A 17,580-nucleotide genomic window follows, 5' to 3' on the forward strand; every position below is an offset into this window, starting at 1 on the left:
AAGAGGGCCTCGCGAGGACCACGACCGCAGCCAGAGTGGAGCAGCCGCAGCGGGAGAATGCACCCCGGGGCAGGAGAGGCCTCTTCAAGGGACCAAGCACTGGGGGCTCCACCATCTCAGGAGACGCCTCGACCTCTGGAGGATGCAAGCTGCGCCGGCACCCTCAACCTCGTCGAGCATCCCGTGTACTTCGTCAGCATGGTGTTACGGGATGCAAGGGCGCGGTACCCCATGCCTCAAAAACTCCTCGCGCTATTAGTGGCCTCACGCAAGCTGTGGCACTATTTCCAAGGCCATCCCATCAAAGTCGTCTCAGCATACCCCTTGGAAAGGGTACTCAGGAGCCCCGACTCAGCTGGAAGAGTCGCTGAATGGAACATCGAACTACAGGCATTTCAGCTAGAATTCAGTACGACCAGAGTCATCATGGGAGCCGCACTTGCGGATTTCGTGGCAGAATGGGCAGAAGCACTGGGTCTCGAGGCAGGCGAGGACCGATCACTTTCCCCGGGAAGTGAGGCACCAGACGGCTGGGTCATGTACTTCGATGGGGCATTCTCCCGGCACGGCGTGGGAGCTGGCGCATGTCGGATTTCGGGTTCCGGTAGACCCTTGAGGTTCGAACACTGGGGTGCGCATGGAGATCTCTCCCCTGCCGATCTGCGTCCAATCTCCTCGCGTGATCTAAGCTGGAAACAACGAACAACACAAGGGACACAAGGTTTATACTGGTTCGGGCCACCATTGTGGTGTAATACCCTACTCCAGTGTGTGGTGTGGTGGATTGCCTCAGGGGCTGATGATGAACAGTACAAGGGAAGAACAGCCTCGCGAGAGGTGTTCTTGAGCTGGTGCGATGAACTGCTTGGGTGAGTTCAATCGCCTCTCTCTCTCTCTATCTCTCTTTTCGGTCCCTTCTTGTCCGCCTCTACTCTGTGGTGGCTAGCTCTATTTATAGAGGCACTGGGCCTCTCCCCAAATAATGAGCGGGAAGGGCGCCAAAAATTGGCCATTTTGAAGGGGAACATCTAGTACAAGTTATCCTGACCAAAGGTGGTCTTCAGCTGCCAAAAGCACTGGTGATGACGCCATCTTGGGCTCCACGGTGACCTCCGTACTGCCGCTCTGTTGGTCTTGGTCTTGTTGCACCAGAATGGTAACCTTTGCCCGGTGCCTTGGCCTGTGCTTGCCCCCGTTGCACCAAAGGAGAAACAAGGACACTGCGCAGGCCGGCGCCCGCCTGGCGCCCGCTTGGTCTCGATCGTCATGGCTTGCGTCATGGGCTCCTCGTGAGGTACCCCTGCCTTGATCTCTCCGCCTCCTCGCGAGCCTGCCTGATGAGGCTGCCTCTGAGGAAGCTTCTGGTCGTCCGCCCCGCGAGGCTTGGCCCCTCACGAGGGTCTTGAGCTTGAGCTGATGAAGATGGGCCGCGCTGGGCCCCCACTTGAGCCACGCCGCAGGCCGCAGGCAGGCAAGTCTGGGGACCCCCGTTCCCAGAACACCGACAGTAGCCCCCGGGCCCAAGGCGTGCCTGGGGTTGGCCTAGCAAGGAAGCGAAGGGGCAAGCGCGAAGCGCCGCGGGCCCCAACAGCCTGCGGCCTTGTGCGCCGCGTGGCGATTGACTGGACGTGGGCGTCTGCGCTTCCCCATGATGCATCGGCGACCGCACGACTTGACAAGTCCCTGCATGCAGAGAAACCGGTCATGATTACCTACGATCGTGGTGGTCGGCAGTTGGCCTCCTCCGGCTATAAGTATGGGGCTGTGCGAGCCCCTTCAGTCCATCCCTTGCTGCCACTCCTTTCCTTCTTCTTCCTCGTTCTTGCTTCTCCTTACGCAAATGGCACCAATCCGCCAGTTTTCTGCAGAAGAGAAGGGAAAGGCCCCCCGAGAGGGTCCTGACCCACTTCCACCGAAGAAACGGCTGGTCCTCTGCCACCGAGATGTGGGTGCTCAGTCGGAGGCACAGAGGCCCTCGTACGAGCGGCCGCCGCCTGGGTATCCGCTACCCTTGTACGCCCGCGTCATGGGTCCTGGGGGAGAAGGCGTCGAGCGACATCGACAGTGCCGCCGTCAACGTCGGCGAGTCACGGTGGTGCGTGTCGTTCCTCCTGGAGTCCACGCCGAGCGCTCCTCTCACGAGCTCGTGCTCCACGCCGCCATGCCTCCGATCTCTTGGATTCGCCTTCCTCCCTCCTTCGCCTTCGAGATGCCGCCGAGCGGGGCTCTGGAGCTCTAGTTGCAGCACGCTGACTGCGGTACCCTTGCGACCGGAGCGGAGGTCGCGGTCGTCGCTCCGGGCAAGGTCTTCATGACCCGGGGCTGGGGCGAAATCGCCCGGGTCTGCCGGACGGTAGGTTCCCTCGTGATTCATCTTGAATACGACGGCGCCTCCCTGATGTTCTTCAAGGTCTTCAATGCTGAAGGATGCCGGCTGGAGTGCTGTCCCAGGGAGAGCGGCAGGGGCAATGAACTGGCGAGGGCCTGGCCCGCTCATAGGCCCTCCAGCAGCTCCTCAGGTAGCAGCGGAGGAGCGGGGGAACCCAGTGGCTCCTCCAAGCTCCTCGCAACTCCGGAGACGAGCGAGGACAGCTACGAGCCCCCGAGCTCGCGCCTTGCTCGGAGCGGGGCAGCCGCGTCCAGCCGCCGACGCCACTGATGTGGATGGGGTTGTTGCCGGCGTTGGGCAGCCCACTGTTGATGATGGCGTCCTTTGCGGAGGTGCGGGCGATCAGCGTTCCTTAGGATTAGTACCTTTGTTCCCTGCGAGGAATCGAAGCAACACCCCGTGGGGGTATGTAAGGTGCCTGCCATGTCTTTTGTGAAAATTATATCCTTAATATGAATCAAAGTGAGGTGCTTGCTGTCCTGGCTCGGCTCCCCCTTTCTATCCTCGCGAGGACTCGGCGCTCTACGCTGACAGGTCCCAGTCCCCAGGCAGGCTTCAACCGTCGCTGGTATGCCAGGTCGCGATGTCGTGGTCAAGGCCAGGAGGTGAGCGGCCCGAGGTCTGGTAAGAGCCCTCGAGTCGCGATGCTCGGGAGGTCCCCTTTAGCGCTCAAGCAGCCCTTGTTGGGCGAGAAAGGAAGGCAACGTCGCCATGACAGAGCCGCACTGGGCGAGGGTTTGGCGCTGCGTTAGTCCAACTCCTGTAAGGGCGTGACTTATCTCTCGAGTTTGGTGTAGTTCCTCGATGAAGCGCCCGGCCCGAGTGGTGGCAGCTGAGGCGCTGCTGGGTTAGGTCCTCGCGAGCTCCTTCCCACTCCTGCGCACTTTCCTTAATGCTCTACGTCCTCAGGTCCCGGCCCTCGAGCGAGCTCATCCGTCGCTGGTATGACAGGTTGCGATGCCGTGGGTCAAGGCCAGGGAGTGAGGGCTGGAGAGCCAGTGGGAGCCCATGAGTCGCGATGCTCAGGTACCCCCCCCCTTTTAACGTGCAAGCGGTCCGTGCCGGAGAGAGGGTGTGGCGGCTCGCGACGTCCCTAACGTTGCTCCCGGAGTAGGTCCTGCACACCAATCATAAAGAGAAACAAGACATGTTGTTACGGTTGCCAGCCAACCTTTGGTCGCTCCGGGGAAGTGATTGGGGCACTAAGGGCCTGGTGAGGTGGCCCCTTGTGGGGCTGCCGTGGCCAGAGCTCGACCACTCAGGTTTATCGGCGTTGCAGGGACGGACCCATGCACAAATGCCGTGCCAGAGCAAGCGGCTCCATAGGTAGGCGCCAATCGAGTGGGCGATTAGGTCGGGTATGTTAAGCACGCAGGAGGAAATTCATTTTAAATAGACGCGGGAAAAGCAAATGCTGCTGGGCCAGGCCCGAGCAGCTCGGGGATGATGCAGGCCGAGGGGCGCCCCCAACAAGGTAAGTAAAGAGCATAAGCAAAACGGATACATGCCGCAGGGACAGACCCACGCGACCTGGGAATGATGCGGCCCTGTGGGCGCTCCCAGCTAAGAACGAAACTTAGAAAGGTGTCCCCTGGTGCTGTTGAAGATGGAGTGATGTTGAAGAAGCGGGTGATGCGCGATGAAGATGTCGACCCTCATGAGCCCCCAGGCCCAGGAGCCTCGGGAGGCTCCGGGGGCAAAGGTGAGTCTCCGAGAGCCATCTCCATCTCCGCCAGGACCGCACAATGTCTGACCTCCCAGGCCTCCAGAATGCTCCTCGGCAGGCGTTGATGAGCGGCGACCGCGTTCGGCAGACCGAGAGGCATGCGAACATAGCTGTGAGGTGGACCCTCGCAACGCCCCACATGCGAAGGCCAGAGGCGCTCCTGAGACGCGGCTCGGTTGAGCCCTGGCACGTTGATGCAGATGCGCAGCCCACCATCCTCGCCTGGATGTGGGGCTACGGTGGGCAAGTGGCGGCTGCCGCGCATGACTCTCGACTCCTGTAGCTCCTGGGTGTTTCTTGCGATGAACTCCTGAGGGTTTGGTCTTCCTTGCCTTGTATCTTCCTGAGGGAAACGTACCTGGAAGCACCCCTCCAAGTGGTGCCTGAGCGCCTCCCTCGCGACCTCGGCAAAGTTGGTGGCTCTCCAAGAAAGAGCCCCCGAGCCCTACCTGAGGAGGGCGCTGGGCGCGCCTTCCTATGCAAGAGAGGGTGGCGCTCCCTGATTGGGCGCGGACCCTGACGCAACACCTCTGGAGGCGCCTGTCTCCTTGTGGCTTGGGCCAGGCGAAACCTTCTTCTTCTTAAGGGTCGCCTCAGGAGGTCTTCCGTTCCTGTGGTCTGGGTCTTCGATTGCTGCGGCTTGGAACGCGCGCTCGAGTGAACACACTGCGTCCCTTTCTTCACAGGGTACGGTGATGACTCCACCGCTTCCTGGCATCTTGAAGACATTGTATCCATGGTGAGTCACCGCCACGAACTTGGCCAGGGCTGGGTACCCAAGGATGGCGCTGTATGGTAGGCGGATGTGGGCGACGTCGAAGTCGATGACTGGAAGGCGAACCTGCCCTATGGGAACAGTGGAACCATTAGTGACTCCTGAGAAGGGCTTGGTCGGCTGGGGCTGATCGTACGGCACTTAGAGATTGTCGAACGTCTCGTCGGACAGGACGTTAAGTCCTGCTCCGCCATCAATGAGGGTCCTGGTGACCTACACATTGCTGTTGACTGGGGAGCAAAGCATTGGGAGGACTCCGGCCGTTGCCGCGCACTTGAGCTGATCCGCTGAGCTGAACGTGATAGCGCATGCAGACCACCTGAGAGGGCGCGTGGCCTCAAGCTTGGGAAGGACTGCATTCACCTCGTGAGCAAACTGCTTGAAGATGCGCTGTGAGGCTGGGGCCTGTGCGCCACCCAAGATGCAAGTGATTGCGCGAGGCTCCTGGAAGCCCCCGGCCCCCTCGTCTTGATGTTGGTCTTAGTTCCTCCTTGGCGGTGGCGGCAGAGGAGGGAGGCCTGCGTTGCCGTACGGGCGATCCTCACGAGGCTGATCTCTCTAGCCTCCCTCACGAGGCTGGTTCTGCCAGCGATCCTCACGAGGACTGTCACGCCACCCTTGGCAAGGGCCAGGGTCTTCCCATCGTCCGCCACCTCTTCCTCCTCCTCGGCCATAGCCCCTGTCTTTTCGCTTGGGGCGTCGGCCGACACGTCCATCTCTCACAGCCCTGAGCTCTTGATATTCGTTGGTGTTGTGGGCATGCAGGTCATGGTACACGCAGTACCGGCCGCCCTTGGATGACTCAGGCTGATCTCTGCCTCGCTTGGTGTCTAGTTTAGCTGCAAGCACGGCAGCCCCCTTGCGCTTCATGTCCTTGGCCTCGGGTTTCTTCTCTTCTGGGTCGGCAGCCGGGAGTTCGAGGAGGGAAAGGCGCCCTTCATCAGCCCTAACGCACTTGGTCGCCAAGTTGAACAGCTCCAGGGATGTGCATAGGTCTTCATGGATTGCTAGCTCCTCCTTCATCTTGATGTCGCATACGCCATCGGAGAAGGCCGAGATGATGGCTTCTTCAGTCACCTTGGGGATCTTGAGGCGAGCGTTGTTGAAGCGTTGGATGTATTTCTGCAGGGTTTCCCCTTGTTGTTGCTTGATGCGGCGCAGATCGCTCACGGCCGGGGGCCGGTCGCGAGTGCCCTGGAAGTTGGCGATGAAGCGAGTGCGCATCTCGTCCCAGGAGGAGATTGTGCCAGGAGCCAGGTTCAGGAGCCAGGTGCAGGCCCCGTCCTTGAGCGCCATGGGAAACCAGTTCGCCATGACCCTTTCGTCTCCGTTGGCGGCTTCGATGCATAGCTCGTAGAGCTGTAGGAACTCCGCGGGGTCCGTAGTGCCATCGTAGCGAGGGGGCAAGTCAGGCTTGAATTTGCCTGGCCATGCGACGCCGCGTAGCTCGGGGGTGAGGGCGCGGCAGCCTGCCGTGGCCACCGGTAACTTTTGCTGGTGCTCAGCTTGTTCCTGGGGATTACCACGCCCTGCCGCTTGGAGCAGCGCGGGGTCTTGGCGTGGAGGTGCAGGGACGCGATCTTGGCGCGCCGGCGCTGGGAGCACACGAGCACCTTCTTGGGGACGAGGGATCTCTTGGCAGCTCCTTTCTTGCTGTGTAGGCGCCGGACGCAGAGGGTCTCGCCCTAGGGTTGCGCGCCTTGGAGCCAGGGCACCTTCTTGGGGAGGAGGTGGTGGAGGCGCCTCCTGATCCCCGCGTCCCGCGCGGAATGGAGGGCGAGGCAGCGAGAGGGATGGCAAGGGGGAGCCCCCTGCGGTGCTGACGAGCTCGGTGATGTGGGCGTGCCAGTCCTCATAGAGGTCGTCGACGGGGCGGTAGTGCAAGAGCTCTCTTGCCAGGAGAAGCGCGGCGTGCACGTCCGTGGGGGCGCGACGGGCGTGGCACGACGAAGCGGCTGGAGTCAGCGACGGCGTGGCAGTGCGGCCCTCTCGCCGCACCGATGGATGCTGGGATGAGACCTGCTGCTCGTTCCCCGCCGGGCCGGTGGCGGCGTTGGCGGCAGGCGACGAGGAACGACGAGGGTGTTCGCCGACGGGTGCCGTCTGGGCGATGCGGGTGGCGAGAGCAGCCCGGCGCTCGGCGGGAGCCCGACGGGCGTCAGGCATGGACACGACGGAAGATCGTACGCGAACAGCGGAAGAAAGATTCCGGCGCACCCCTACCTGGCGTGCCAAATGTCGAATTTCGGGTTCCGGCAGACCCTTGAGGTTCGAACACTGGGGTGCACACGGAGATCTCTCCCCTACCGATCTGCGTCCAATCTCCTCACGTGATCTAAGCTGGAAACAACGAACAACACAAGGGACACAAGGTTTATACTGGTTCGGGCCACCATTGTGGTGTAATACCCTACTCCAGTGTGTGGTGTGGTGGATTGCCTCAGGGGCTAATGATGAACAGTACAAGGGAAGAACAGCCTCGCGAGAGGTGTTCTTGAGCTGGTGCGATGAACTGCTTGGGTGAGTTCAATCGCCTCTCTCTCTCTATCTCTCTTTTTCGGTCCCTTCTTGTCCTCCTCTACTCTGTGGTGGCTAGCTCTATTTATAGAGGCCCGGGGCCTCTCCCCAAATAATGAGCGGGAAGGGCGCCAACAATTGGCCATTTTGAAGGGGAACATCTAGTACAAGTTATCCTGACCAAAGGTGGTCTTCCGCTGCCAAAAGCATTGGTGATGACGCCGTCTTGGGCTCCACGGTGACCTCCGTCCTGCGGCTCTGTTGGTCTTGGTCTCATTGCACCGGAATGGTAACCTTTGCCCGGTGCTTTGGCCTGTGCTTGCCCCTTTTGCACCAAAGGGGAAACAAGGACATTGCGCAGGCCGGCGCCCGCCTGGCGCCCACCTGGTCTCGATCGTCATGGCTTGCGTCACGGGCTCCTCGTGAGGTACCCCTGCCTTGATCCCTCCGCCTCCTCGCGAGCCTGCCTGATGAGCCTGCCTCTGAGGAAGCTTCCAGTCGTCCGCCCCGCGAGGCTTGGCCCCTCGCGAGGGTCTTGAGGTTGAGCTGATGAAGATGGGCCGCGCTGGGCCCCCACTTGAGCCACGCCGCAGGCCGCAGACAGGCAAGTCTGGGGACCCCCGTTCCCAGAGCACCGACAGCGCAGTGCTCGTATCCCCCACTCAGGACAAACTCTACTACGCCGTGCAACTCTGTTTCCAGCACGGAGAAAAGGTCTCCAACAACATAGCAGAGTACGAAGGCCTGATAGTAGGCTTGAAAGCCGCAATCGCCTTAGGGGTAAAGCGCCTCATCATCAAGGGCGATTCACAGCTCCTCGTCAACTTGTCCAACAAGATATACGAACCAAAGGATGAGCACATGGAAGCCTACCTTGCTGAGGTTTGCAAGATGGAGAAGCAGATCTGGGGGCTGGAGTTGCAGCATGTGCCTCGCGGCACCAATCAAGAGGCTGATGACATTGCCAAGAGGGCATCCAGTCGGCTGCCTTAGGAGCCTGGTGTCTTCGAGGAGCGGCTCTTCAAACCCTCGGCGGCACCGTCATTATCGAGCACGGCGCAACCAAGGGAGGAGCTCCCTCAGCCGCCTACCTCAGGAGCTCCGGCCTGCGGCCCGGCTTCAGGGGCACGCCTGCTCCTAGCGTTAGAGCCTCAGGAAGGGTGTTGGATCGCAGAGCTCAAGAACTACCTAATGCAAGGGACCCTGCCGGAGAGCGAGGAGGAGGCAGAGCGTGTAGCGCGGCAAGCCACGGCTTACTGGATCAAGGATGGGGAGCTCTACCGGAAGCGACCAAATGACGTGTACCTACGTTGCATCTCCAGGGAGCAAGGGAAGGAGCTGCTGGCGGACATACACGGCGGAGACTGTGGGCCCCACTCATCGTCGCGAACCCTCATCGGCAAGGCGTTCCGTAGTGGATTCTACCGGCCCACAGCACTCAGCGACGCCATTGAGCTGGTGAAGGCTTGCGAGGCCTGCCAGTTCCACGCTAGGTAGATCCATCAGCCGGCGGGGGGTCTACAGACTATACCCCTCTCGTGGCCATTCGCAGTTTGGGGTCTAGACATTCTGGGCCTGTTCCCTCGGGCGCCAAGGGGCTATCGCTACCTCTACGTCGCTGTGGACAAGTTCACCAAGTGGGCTGAGGTTGAAGCTGCCCGCACCATCCCAGCAGGCTCCGCAGTCAAGTTCATCAAGGGTCTCGTGAGCCGGTTTGGGGTGCCTAACCGCATCATCACCGACAACGGTTCGCAATTCACCAGTAATCTCTTCAAAACGTATTGTGCTAACCTTGGAACGCAGATATGCTACGCCTCGGTGGCGCACCCCCAGAGCAACGGCCAGGCCGAGCGAGCCAACGTGGAGGTCCTGAGGGGCCTCAAAGCAAGGACCTTCAAGAAGAAGCTGGAGGCTTGCGGCAGGGGCTGGTACGATGAGCACCAGTCCGTGCTGTGGTCTATCCGCACGACCGTGGCCAAGCCGACTAGCGAGACCCCGTTCTTCCTCGTCTACGGAGCAGAAGCTGTCCTCCCTCACGAGGTCAGGCGTCGCTCCGCACGGGTCCTGGGGTTCGACGAGACGCAACAGGACGCCATGCGGGGGACGGATCTCGTCCTCGGGGAGGAACGCCGTCGAGAAGCCACGCTACGAGCGGCAAGGTATCAACAGGCGCTGCGGCGATACCACTGCCGCAACATCCGCCCCGGAACTCTTGAGGTAGTGGACCTCGTGCTCAGACGGGTTCTCTCCAGGGAGGGGCTGCACAAGCTCTCTCCCATGTGGGAGGGCCCGTTCAAGGTTGTTCATGTTTCCAGGCCTGGCTCCGCGCACTTGGAGACCCCGGAGGGAGTACCCGTCCAGAACGCGTAGAACATTCAACATCTCCGGAGGTTCTATCCCTGAGCGAGGCCTAGCGCCTATGGAAAGGCCCGGTGCCTGTAAAGAAGGCCAATGCCTGTGAAGCTGTCGCATTTTGGGAAAGGCCCGGTGCCTGTGAAGAAGGCCAATGCTTGTGAAGCTGCCGCATTTTGGGAAAGGCCCGGTGCCTGTGAAGAAGGCCAATGCCTGTGAAGCTGCCGCGTTTTGGAAAAGGCCCGGTGCCTGTGAAGAAGGCCATTGCCTGTGAAGCTTGCCGCCTGTGACACTCTCATGTAATAATGAGTGGGGTTGTACACGCCCCGGAGTCTCCGGAGTGCCGCCCTCGGGCCTCGGGGGCTCCCGCCCACGCCCAGTGGCAGCACTTAGCTCCGCGCTGGTGAGAAGACGTCGAAGACTAGAATAGGTGCCGGACACGGCTTTTTCATTTGCTTTCTGTAGTTGGCTTGTTCGTTCCTGTTTGAAGTTTTACTGGAGCTGTTGCCGTCCCAGGCTTGTGATTCTTTGTCCTTTTCACTCACTTGCCTCGTTTTCTCTTGCAAATCTCGCGAGGGAGGTTCGCGGGCACCCTCACAAGTGTTTTCTGCCCCGATCATTTGAAGCCTTCCTGTCCGGGTCTGCTGCGGGAGCACCCCTCCCAGTCTGTGCCCCACGGGCATCGCGACACGAGCACGGGACCTAGGCCGATTGCCCTTGCAACCAGACCGAAGGCTACTCCTCCTGCTAATCCTTGCAGGACATCAAGTGCGCGGTGAGGCATCAGCCTCGGGAGGCGAGGACCATGTCAAGCCCCACTGAGCTAAATAATTCCCGCACATGGGTACGCGGCGCGGAAACATAACACAGAAATAGCGGAAGTAGCACAATGATTAACAGCAACAGTTCTAACACGCCCCCGTAGGGCCCTATACTACCTTATTTCTTTTGCGCGGGGAAAGAAGAAAAACAAAATGGGCACGACTTGCCCGGCACCAACTTGCGACGAAAGCTCGAGCTACCTCAGGGGGATCAGGCGGATCCCTCCTCTCGCTTCACCGGGGCGCGACGGCGGGCTGACCCGCTACCTTCACCTAGGCGGGCGCGACGGCGCGGGGGCTGGTCGCGGCCACCGCTGGAGGAGCTGCTGCCTGAGAAGGAGTCGCCAAAGCTTGGCGAGCCCCAAGCGCCGCCGCCTACACGCCTGCCGCCGTCTTCATCCTGGTCAGCACCGGGGCTGGGCAGGCGGCCGCGGTCCTCGTCTTCGGGGCAGCACCTAGCTCGGCGACCGTCTTCCCCGAACACCCTCACGTAGAGGGTGGCGTCGCCATCGAATTTGAAGTGCAGGGTGCACCGCCGGCTCAGGCCGCACGCACGGGCAAACGTTTGCCAGCCGCGGGTCAGGGCCGCATCCCCAGAAGCGGAGACCTCCAGCGAAGCCCAGGAGGCCCTGCTGCAGCAACCATCTGCCTTAAGCCAGAGGCCGCCCCGAGCGCCGGCCGGCAGTTCACCTACGAAGAAATGGGGGAGCTGGAGCCAGGCGCTGGTCGGGTCCGCTGACCACACGAAAAACTCCGGCAGCACCTCCGTTGAGTGAAAGCACGGCCTAGGGGGCCTCGCGGCCACGGAGTGCCTCCCATCGGCAACCGGGCGCTCACCACCACGCAGGGAATCGCCTCCATGGCCATGGGAAGCCACTACGGGGACCGCGGGGTGCTTGCGAGGGCGGCCCCGGCCGCGCTTGGTCGGTGGGGAGTCTGGCCCTGCCGGATGAGCTTTTCCTTTCTCCGTGGCCGAGAATCTCTTCGGCGGGGCCATGGGAATGGCGAGTAGCCAAGAAGAAGAAAAGGAGTAGTAGGAAGGGATGCGCTAACGAGGCTCGCACAGTCCCGTACTTATAGCTGGAGAAGGCCAACCGCCGACCACCACGATCGCAGGTAATCATGACCCATTTCTCGGCATGCACGGACTTGCCAAGTCGTGTGGTTGCCGAGGCATCATGGGGAAGCGCATACGCCCATGACCAATCTATCGCCAAGTGGCGCCCAAGGCCGCAGGCTATTGGGGCCTGCGGCGCTTCGCGCTTGCCCCTTCGCTTCTTTGCTAGGCCCAGCCCGGGCGCGCCTCGGGCCTGGGGGCTACTGTCGGTGTTCTGGGAACGGGGGTCCCCAGACTTGCCTGCCTGCGGCCTGCGGCGTGGCTCGAGTGGGGGCCCAGTGCGGCCCAGCTTCATCAGCTCAAACTCAAGACCCTCGCGAGGGGCCAAGCCCTGCAGGGCGGATGACAGGAAGCTTCCTCAGGAGCAGCCTCATCAGGCAGGCTCGCGAGGAGGCGGAGAGATCAAGGCAGGGGCACCTCGCGAGGAGCCCATGACACAAGCCATGACGATCGAGATCAAGCGGGCGCCAGGCGGGCACCGGCCTGTGCAGTGTCCTTGTTTCCCCTTCGGTGCAAAGGGAACAAGCACAGTCCAAGGCATCGGGCAAAGGTTACCATTCCGGTGCAACGAGACCAAGACCGGCAGAGCGGCAGGACGGAGGTCATCGTGGAGCCCAAGACGGCGTCATCACCAGTGCTTTTGGCAGCCGAAGACCACCTTTGGTCAGGATAACTTGTACTAGATGTTCCCCTTCAAAATGGCCAATTGTTGGCGCCCTTCCCGCTCGCATTTTGGGAAGAGGACCAGGGCCTCTATAAGTAGGACTAGCCACCATAGAGGGAGGGGGATCCCAGACCAAGTAGAACATACCACACCAGCTCAAGAACACCTCTCGCGAGGCCGTTCTTCCCCTGTATTGTTCATCATCAGCCCCTGAGGCAATCCACTACACCACACATTGGAGTAGGGTATTACACCACATCGGTGGCCCGAACCAGTATAAACCTTGTGTCCCTTGTGTGTTCTTCTTTCTAGCCTAGATCTCTTCCGAGCCAGAGAAGCGCGAGTCGGTAGGGGAAAGATCTCCGTGTGCACCCAGAGTTCGAACCTTAAGGGTCTGCCGGAACCCAAAATCCGACAGAAAAGGGTTGCAATGGACAAGGAGTACATGCAAGGACTCCGATAGAGACGAGATGTCCAAAGAACAATAAGTATCAATTACGACAACACTCCGGTTGGACATGGAAGGTAAAGAATATGAGCTTGGCAAAATGAAAGCACTTGGATGAGAGTCCGGTTAGAAGAGGAATGATAGACAGGACACTCTGGTTAAAACAAGATAGAGAAGGAATAAGAATGATATAATTTGGACATCACTCCGACTGTAAATGGAAGGAATTGAACATGATCTTGACAAGATGAGAGGATACTTGATCAAATCAACAACACATGGCCTCCGGAACTATTGAAAGAATGGCACAAGGGGTAAGAAAGATTTCAGACAGCACTCCAGTTGAGAAGGGAGGCAAAAACTTGACAAAATGGGAAGAACTTGAAAAGAGGGCACGACACTCCGGTTAAATGGACAAGCACGAAAAGAACATGATCTTTGACAAAACGAGATGATGGGTGAATATAGCAACAATACAAAGCCTCCGGAATGAATGTAAGAATGGGATCAAAAGAACGGAGGAGAAAACCACATCTTCTGCCTCAAATGAACTTGAAAAAACATCTTTAGGAGAAGAGTCGAACGGAGTTGTTGGAAAACCAACAACGAAAAGAGTAAGCTTACAGTGGGCTTATGGGAAACATCTCAAAACTATGAGGTGAAATTCTGCCACTATGGAAACAAAAGATCGTATTGATATCACCAAGGAGACGAGAGACTATTTCACCGGGAGGATAAATGAATAACTTGGATCATTTATGAGCACCATAAATAGCAACAATCCTTAGGGAAAGCTTTAGGTGAAATATAACCCAAGATAACTCCAATGAAGAGATTAATGGGTTTAAAATACCTCATTCTTGATAACTTGTGAATCGTGAAACACGAAGGGAAATTATCAAGAATAACATAACACCACCTCACAAGATAAGGGATAAGGGATTGAACTTTGAAATGCAAGATGAAGAATACATAAACTCCTCAATACAAAACATGTGTTGAGCAACATTTTTATTCTAGAGTATAGCTTGGCGGATCTTAACTCCGAGAGAAATCTTGAGGACAACCGAAGAATGAAAAGAATCCTTGATGAACCACGATGTAGAGCCTCCATGAAGAACTCCGGATAGATAAAAGAAGGTCGCAATAAAAAGAAGCTTGAAAAGAATAAGATGAATCCTTGCATTGATAAAATGGAGCTTCGCGATGATATAACCGAGAAAAACCTGGAACTCCAGAAAGAAAGATGAACAAGTGAAATCAAGAATTTTGATGAACCTCTAGAATAAGGACTTAATCACTTGGATGAAACAATAATAAGAACTACGTTATGCGTATCCTTCACCAATTTAGATTGATGACAAGCAACGGATTTGGCATACTACTTATTCTCGTAGAAAGGATTAAGATAGATATAGTGCAAACTTGAGAAAAGTCTTGATGGAACCTCCGGTGGGATTCGGAAACAACGAATGAATCTGTATGATAACGAAGGAAGAGAACTCTTGAACGAACCACCGTAAGAATTAAAAAATGAACGTAGCACAGGCACAATACACTGGGAAGAACTGGAAAACGAATGAAGATACTTGATGGAATTTAGATACATGAGAACGAATAGATCACGAGCTGATTAGATAATATTTGAATGATGCACCGGTAAGATTTGGAGGACAATAGCTGAAAGCTTAGGATGAATAAATCCAAAATGATGGCCTTCGGAGAATCAAACTAAAAGAATCTTGAATTGCTCCGGATAGGTGAAAAGAATTCTCACAATCGAAAACAATTATGAGCGGATGGCATCAAGCTAGAACCACGCATCTCTGAGAGAACGGACCAAGATTTGAGAGAAATTCTTCTTTAGTCTTCAAATGTTGAGAATGATGATGATATACACCACCATGAATTGTTGAGGCACTCCGGAATGAAAATTAAAAAGGTTGAACCAACGATGAAAAGAATTTGAAAGATCTTGGAGAAAGACATTTGACTGATGACAAATCATTCTTACATCAAACTTTGAAATGAATTTGCGAATAAGTCCAAGAAAATTAGAAGAGTCAGGTAAGATCCTGGGAAAATACCTATGGGTTAGGGCCCACTCAAAAGAAACACCGTTGAACGATTACTTGAAAGATATTGCACCGGTTGAATTAAATGGCTTCAATGAGATAACAACCTCGAAAGAGCTTGAATGAATGCAGAATGGAAACATGAGTCTTCAAGATATCTTCAGCACTCCGGAAAAATTGAATAGCGAGAAGTTTATGATTAAGAGGTGCACCGGAAAGAAAAGACATTTGAAACGAGGAAAAAATATGATCAACAAGGCTTGACTTGAATCCACCGGAGAAGTAAAAAGAATGGAGAATGATGAACTTGAAGCTCCGTTAGTATCTTCCTGAGAATCACTGGATAATAACATTGACGGAAAAGAATGGAGAGACTTCACATCACTAAAATGGATGCTTGATTAAGATATATGGGTCCTTGAATAAAAGGGTGGGAGGGCAGGAAAAACAAAGACAACTTGGGAGATGGAACAACACCATTGAGAAGAACTGATAATAGAACTTACGGATGGGAAAAATGATGGGATCATCTCGAAGAGAAACGCACCGGTTGAAAATAGAATTGGGATGACAATCTCGATAAATAAGAAGGATTTGTATTCGCATAGAAATATGAGAACACCGTTTAGGGAAGGTATGGAATCAACAATTGACATCAAAGCAACTCGAATACCACAACTCAAAACAAAACAAAGGATTGGCTTGCAAAATAAGCCGGAACAAACATATGATAGATCCCATATCGTATCATGTGTTCATTGGAAAGATATCCTACGTGATACTTGAATTCCCACTTATAAACTCTCAAAACTTTCTGTTTATGCAATCAGGTGTTGGGGATACAGGGGAAGCATAATATCTCACCCAAAACTAACAAATCCTACATCCAGCTATATCCATCCTTCAACACATAACCAAGAAACCTTCGGAAATCATGTACCTCAACCTTCTAAAAGCATCCGTTATACGAGTTATGGCAATACTCCCGAACTCCCGCCCAGTACTGGGTGGCGTCGAGGTTATCTCACCAACAACTGCATAAAAGAGATTTTTGATGTCGGCGAAACTCAGGTATTCCAGAACTGCAACGATAAAATTGTGACGACATCACCTCAGAGATCAACTCCCCGGGACACTGCCACAACCCCTAAATGTCAGGAGGCACCAAGAACAATGTTCTCATCACAAAACCATCGGAACGATTCCAAGATACCCGCGTGATCCTAAAAAAATTCGTGAAATTTGAGGAGAGAAGAGTCAAAACTCTACATCAGGAGGCCTCACTAGAGCAACGAAGGGACTGAGGAGTAAAAAGAATCCTACTCTCCGATATATATAATCCTAAGACTCAAAACATTTTGTTCTAGACTCAACAACTTCAGCGATTCGATCAAGCAGGGGGCTCCTAAGTCGGGGATGGCTCTGATACCAACTTGTAACACCCAAAATGCAGCTATATCTCCCACATGTCGGGGCACGACTTAGAGGCATAGCCGCATGGTAGGCATGTCGCAAGAGGGGTAATCTTTACACATCCCATGTACTGAATAAGAAAGGGATAAAGAGTTGGCATCACCACTTCACACAATACATAAATATATCATACATCATCCAAGGTACAATCAAAGGTCCGACTACGGAACCAAAATAAAGACAGACCACCCCAAATGCTAGATCCCTGATCGTCCCAACTGGGCACCACTACTGATCAACCGGAAAAGAAACTAAAACAACGATCAAGATCTTCATCGAGCTCCCACTTGAGCTCAGTTGCGCCATGTGCACCGGTATCATCGGCACCTGCAACTGTTTGGAAGTATCTGTGAACCACGAGGACTCAGCAATCTCACACCCGCGAGATCAAGACTATTTAAGCTTATGGGTAGGAAAAAGGGTAGTGAGGTGGAGCTGCAGCAAGCACTAAGCATATATGGTGGCTAACATACGCAAATGAGAGCGAGAAGAGAAGCAATGCAACGGTCGTGAACTAGAAGTGATCAAGAAGTGATCTTGAAACTACTTACATTCAAGCATAACACAAGAATCATGTTCACTTCCCGGACTCCGCCAAAAAGAGACCATCACTTCTACACACGCGGTTGATTCATTTTAATTAAGTTAAGTGTCAAGTTCTCTACAACCGAACATTAACAAATTCCCATCTGCCACATAACCGCAGGCACAGCTTTCGAAAGTTTAAACCCTGCAGGGGTGTCCCAACTTAGCCCATCACAAGCTCTCACGGTCAACAAAGGATATTCCTTCTCCCACGAAGACCCGATCTGACTCGGAATCCTGTTTACAAGACATTTTGACAAAGGTAAAACAAGACCAGCAAGACCGCCCGATGCGCCGACATCCCGATAGGAGCTGCACATATCTCGTTCTCAGGGCAACACCGGATGAGACATCCTATGAGTAAAACCAAACCTCAAGTTTCCCCGAGGTGGCCCCACAGTCTACTCGGTTCGGACCACCACTTAGAGAAGCACTGGCCCGGGGGGGTTAAAATAAAGATGACCCTCGGGTTGGTCAACCCAAGGGAAAGGTAATAGGTTGTTAGGCAAATGTAAAACCAAGGTTGGGCCTTGTTGGAGGATTTTTATTCAAAGCAAACTGTCAAGGGGTTCCCATAACACCCAACCGCGTAAGGAACGCAAAATCAAGGAACATAACACCCGTATGACGGAAACTAG

This window comes from Triticum urartu, chromosome 3A, assembly GCF_056163025.1.
Source record: "Triticum urartu cultivar PI428250 chromosome 3A, HENAU_Tu73, whole genome shotgun sequence".
Taxonomy (NCBI): Eukaryota; Viridiplantae; Streptophyta; class Magnoliopsida; order Poales; family Poaceae; genus Triticum; species Triticum urartu.